The sequence below is a fragment of the Mercurialis annua genome, linkage group LG1-X, assembly GCF_937616625.2.
Source record: "Mercurialis annua linkage group LG1-X, ddMerAnnu1.2, whole genome shotgun sequence".
In the NCBI taxonomy this organism is placed as follows: Eukaryota; Viridiplantae; Streptophyta; class Magnoliopsida; order Malpighiales; family Euphorbiaceae; genus Mercurialis; species Mercurialis annua.
Genome location: NC_065570.1, coordinates 13,537,728 through 13,543,812, shown reverse-complemented (window position 1 = coordinate 13,543,812; position 6,085 = coordinate 13,537,728). Strand labels below are relative to the sequence as shown.

The 6,085-nt window shown below is 33.9% G+C and overlaps 1 long non-coding RNA gene across 1 annotated transcript; it reads right to left on the bottom strand.

The window, feature by feature from the left end:
- Window positions 1-1,114: 1,114 nt before the first annotated feature.
- LOC130015031 (uncharacterized) lies at window positions 1,115-2,648 on the bottom strand. Its single transcript, XR_008790030.1, has 2 exons — window positions 1,615-2,648; window positions 1,115-1,451 (listed from the first exon to the last, which is right to left on the bottom strand). It is a non-coding gene; the product is annotated as an uncharacterized LOC130015031 (long non-coding RNA).
- Window positions 2,649-6,085: the final 3,437 nt, after the last annotated feature.

The following is a 6,085-nucleotide window of genomic DNA, read 5'->3' as shown; positions in this document are numbered from 1 at the left end:
CACAAAGTATATTTATTATTTTAAAATTAAAAAGTATAAATAAAGTATATTTATTGTTTTAAAATTTAAAATTATACATAAAACATACACAAAGTATATTCAAAGTATATGATATTATATATCAAAAGTATACAAATTATAAGCTAATATATACCCATTGTGTACAAATATGTACTCGGATCTATATACTTAATATTTATTCTGAGAGGAAATGCAATATTTTAATGATTTTTCGCAGAATGCTTGGCCTCCTGCGCTGGAAGCGACACCTGAAGGGTGAGCTTCATCATTGCATATTTTGGATATAATAAGTAGGATAGAGCGGATGCAAGAGCCGTCTAAGGGGCGTAGCGAAGAGCCCTAAGTTTATTTATAGTCAATCTTATCTCCTAGCTATGAAATGAAGTAAGGCTAGCGTTATGCTTAACACATGCATGATGGTTCTTTCTGACAAGATAAAGCAAACCCTATGAAAAGTCTACAGGCTTCAAGTGCAGACGAGTACTGAGGCTCTGAAAAAGAAGATTCCAATGAATCCAAAGAAAAGAGCACTGATTTGATCGTAGATCACCTGCTCCATCTGCTCAAGCTATTCGACCGATTAGATTAGGGAGAGGGAGGGAAGAAAGAAAGAGAACCTATGAGTCGCCGGCTCATTCTTCAACAGGCACGCGGTGATTCTGACACTCGATTAATAGAGTATATAAAAAAGGAGAAAGCTAAATCCCTCAAAACTAGTTATTTTAACATTAAAAAAATAATATAGAAAAAAGACAGAAAATAAACAACAAATATAACATTATTTTAAACAGTTTCTATCAGATTCAAACCCAACATGACATAAACTAAAAAAGTATACACTAAGGATATAAAATATAGACAAAAGTATACAACAAAAATTAGAATTGAATTTGAAACAACTAATTATCAAATTCTAAATCAAACATAATAATTCATATATCTTTTGTATAGTTTTAGTATATGTTTTTATTTTTATTGTAATAGTTTGTATCTTTTTTCTTGTTTATTTTGTATATTTATTATTTTTTATAAAGTATATTTTTGATGGATAAAATTATATTAAAAAAGCCACAAGATGTGGCAGACACCTAACTCAAGAAATTACGCATTATTAATGGCAAATCGCACACTAAAGGCTACCTCTTTGAATTAGGAGGATACAAACTTTTGTTCATAAAAATACAATATTTTGAAATAAATCCATGCTAGAATAAGAAAATCTAACATCATCACATTTGAAAAAGAAAACCGCTCTAGTAAAGCTCCATTGAACAATTGCAAAGATATATGTGTTCTTTGATTGAAAAATTCTTTTGTTGCGAGCTTTCCAAAGTTCCCAAACTATCAATTCGCAAATCAAGCACCATAATTTGAAGTATATATCCCCTTGAATCAAGTGTCTCCATTGCACCATAAAGTTCTCGAAAGTACTTGCATAATCCAATTCAAACCAAAATTAAGTTCCAAACAGAATATGCAAAAGAACAGTGCATAAGAATGTGATATTGGTCTCTGGAGAACCACAAATACCACAACTATTACTATCATATGTAATAATACGAGAAGCGAGAAAGGATAGAAAAGTTACTCTACCGTGAAGGGCTGTCCAAAAAAAGAACTTCAGACGAGGCGAAGAATACGAGTTCCAGACTAAAGAAAATTGTTTGGTAGCAGGAGTTTGATCTTGGCGAAGCTTTACAAAAGAGGTCGGTGTGAATTTTCTGTTTCCTGATTTCTAAAACACCTCATCACTGCCATTAAGTGAGATGTTTTAACTTATGTTGTTGATCCAAGTCTACATCTGCTATAATTCTATCTTCTCTGCATCCTCAATCTTCGGCGCCACAACCAACCATTACTGCAAATCGTGAGAATTGTAGCTTCCTTCTGATAAATTATACAATCTGTGAAAGGTTATGACAGCTAGAGTTTCAGTTTTCCAATAGTCATTCCAAAAAGAAACTAACCCGCCACTTACCATTTTAAAATGCATGTTACACAAACCCTCCAATCTCCATGCATAATTGCACAATCTCATCATATAAACATATTTATTATAAGTATTAAATCAAACCATGGATTACCTATTTATTATAAGTATCAAATCAAACCTTGGATTTTCACTAATGGCGTTAAGATCCACTATATCTATCATCACCTTCAGCTACATTTATTTTCATTGTCCGTATAATAGTTTGGATTTTCACTAATGCCGTGGATCCACGTACCGCCAAATCGCCCATCTCTATTTATCGCCGCCCAATTTTGACGTGTTGATTCTGCCGCCGATTTTTGAACCTCCTTCAACAACATAGAGCTCGAACATGTCTTTTTGAAGAAGTGTAGAGCTTTTTTGATGTTGTTAAACCTGCCATTCCTGCTCCAATAATCACAATTCTTGTCTTCTTAGCCACCATTTTTGCTGGTTTTTTCAAGATTCGGAAGTAAATTATTGTCAAGAAAATGAGTGGAGAAAGAAACTGTATGAAATGAGACTAAATAAACTATAAAAACAAATCATGAATATTCCATTTACATGAAACACAAGAAGAACTCACGATTATTAAGAAGAAAATGAAAGGAAATGGAGGAAGAAAGGGTAAGTGATGGAGAAAAATAAATAAAACTCATCACGTATTGGGTCAAATAAAAGCAAGATCATTAAGTATGAAAACTTAAACAATGTTTAGGATGCAAAAATCAAAAAGAGCACGTGATTTTGAGAATATTTCTCAAAATCAAGTGCTCCATATAATTTCCTTAATTTAGTTTAGCTATTTTTAGATCTGTGTCCATGGAAGTCCATTTAAGTATATTTCCATGATGTAAAAAAGTAAGATAAATTTAAAAATTAATGATATTATTTTAAGAGTAAATTATTCTAAGGCTTTCCACATTTGTCATTGATAACGTTGTGATAACGTTTAGTAGGTGCGAAGAAACCTTCCAAAAACAAGTATCGCTAAGTCAAGCAATTTACCGGAGTATTGTCTATAAAAGGCATCGAGCAACAATAAACAAAGTGGCACATCGCCCGGACCTCGGGCTCAGAGCCTTTAAATATATCTCCTCCAGTTGTGATGCTCGGCTTCACAGACACCGGACAAGATCTATTCAAAGATACCTCCCGAGCTTTGATATCTAACATCAGAGCTCGGTTAGATAAGACCATTAAGTCGAGCTCCGAAATGCCACAAGGATCCACACTCACGTGTTACTGATTCTGGAACCATAGAAGATCCTTTGGCAAGTACAAAAAGAATGTTCCCTACGTCTGACGCACCTAACAAACCGCACCAAATACGGAATAAAATTCCACGTAAGCATAACATAAATTAGAGACCACAAGAAGGAGAAACAACCAGTAAGGCAAGGTTTGCACATAAGCCCTAACTATAAAAAGGGACCTTATGTGCAAACCCTAGTTAATTCTTTTTTCACAATATTTCTCTTCTTCTTCTTTCCCTCAGTAAAAACTTACTTGAGCGTTCAGAGTGAACGTTCGGTAACCCTTACCGGAAGTTCCTTCTGACCTCTGTTTACTGGTGCGTGCAGGTACCAGTAGATCGGATCCATTTGGTAATTAATCAGTCATAATTCACAGTTTGATATCGTTTGTTTGAAAATCAAATGTTTCATATCTCAGTTTGATTTTACGAACACTTACAACCTTTTGTTAAATATAGATATCAAATCGTTAACGGAATGAAATGTGAGATACCAAATCGTTTGAAATGAGGAACCAAATCGTTAGCGCAATTGAAAGTGAGGTATCAAATCGTTAACATAATTGCTGCTGTTAAACCTACCATTCATGCTCCGATAATCTCAATTCTTAGCCACCATTTTTACTGGTTTTTTCAAGATTCGAAAGCAAATTATTGTCAAGAAAATGAGTGGAGAAAGAAAATGTATGAAGTGAGACTAAATAAACTATGAAAACAAATCATGAATGTTCCAGTCACATGAAACACAAGAAGAATTCACGATTATTAAGAAGAAAATTAAAGGAAATGGAGGAAGAAAGGGTAAGTGTTGGAGGAAAAATAAATAAAACCCATTACGTGTTGGGTCAAATAAAAGCAAGCCCATTAAGTATAAAACCCTAAACAATGTTTAGGATGCAAAAAATAAAAAGAGCACGTGATTTTGGGAATATTTCTCAAAATCAAGTGCTCCATATAATTTCCTCAATCTGGTTTAGCTATTTTTAGATTTGTGTCCATGACAGCCCATTTAAGTATATTTCCACGATGTGAATAGTAAGAAATATTTAAAAATTAATGATATTATTTTAAGAGAAAATTATTTTAAGGCTTTCCACATTTGTCATTGATAACGTAGTGATAACGTTTAATAGGGACAGAGCAACCTCGCCAAAAACAAGTATCTATAAGTCAAGCAATTTACCGACGCAGTGTCCGTAAAAAGCACTGAGTAACAATAAACAAAGTTGCACATCGCTCAGACCTCGAGCTCACATCCTTTAAATATATCTCCTCAGTTGTGATGCTCAACTTCATAGTTCAGATTTACTATGACCAAGTTATCGACATAGTGCCTGGGGAGGTCACTGAACACCGGACAAGATCTATTGAAAGTTACCTCCCGAGCTTCGATATCTAACATCGGATCTCGGTTAGATAAGACCATTAAGTCGAGCTCCGAAATGCCACAAGGATCCACACTCACGTGTTACAGATTCTGGGACCACAGAAGATCATTTGACAAGTACAAAAAGAATGTTCCCTACGCCTAACGCACCTAACAAACCGTGCCAAATGCGGAAGAACATGTCACGTAAGCATAACAGAAAATAGGGACCACAAGAAGGAGAAACAACCAGTAAGGCAAGGTTTGCACATAAGCCCTAACTATAAAAAGGAACCTTATGTGCAAACTCTAGTTAATTCATTTTTCACCATATTTCTCTTATTCTTCTTTCCCTCAGCAAAAACTTACTTGAGCATTAGTGCGAACGTTCGGTGACCCCTACCGGTAGTTCCTTCTAACCTTTGTTTACTGGTGCGTGCAAGTACCAGTAGATTGGATATATTTGGTGATTTATCAGTCATAATTCACAGTTTGATATCTTTTGTTTGAAAATCAAATGATTTCGTATCTCAGTTTGATTTTACAAACACTTACAACCTTCTGTTAAATATAAATATCAAATCGTTAACGGAATGAAAGGTGTGATACCAAATTGTTTGAAAATGAGGAACCAAATCTTTAACGCAGTTGAACGTGAGTTATCAAATCGTTAACACAATTGAAAGTGAGGTACCAAATTATTTGAAAGTAAATAATTAAATTATTAACGAAACTAACTTAAGCCCATAATTTCACGAAATCAAAAATGAGATAACAAATCGTTTGATTTCCAAACAAGGAGCATCAGACTGTGAATTATGATAAACGGGGGGGGGGGGGGGTATTAGCCAAAATGGTACCCAACCTTCGCACCTTTTATCAAAATGGTACCCAACCTTTAATTTGTATCAAAATGGTACCCAACCTTCTAACATTTGTTTCAAAATGGTTTTTTAAACATTTTCCAGCTACTTTTGATGACGTGGCAACCAGAAAAATAATTTTTTTATTGATGTAAAATAAGAGTTCGTTTTAATTTTTTAATTATATAAAATCTTATTTGTCATGAGATGTGGCAAAAATATAAAAAATTAGTTTTCCGGTTGTCACGTCATCAAAAGTGGCCGGAAATTGTTTAAAAAACTATTTTGAAACAAACGTTAGAAGGTTGGGTACCATTTTAATACAAATTAAAGGTTGGTTACTATTTTTGATACAAGGTGCAAAGGTTGAGTACCATTTTGGCTAATAACCCACGTGAGGGGCATTAAAATAATTTGTTCTTTTTTTTTTTGAGTGATGAACTAATTATTTGTAAGTTGCTCTTATTTTAAATATTGTAAAAATTTGTAGGGAAATGAATGTTATCGTTGGAAATGAATGTTATTTTAAAGTCAGACTTGAATATGAACCTATTTCCTCAAACATATGGGAACTAGCCGAACCCAAATGCCAAATGGCTTCTTCTGTT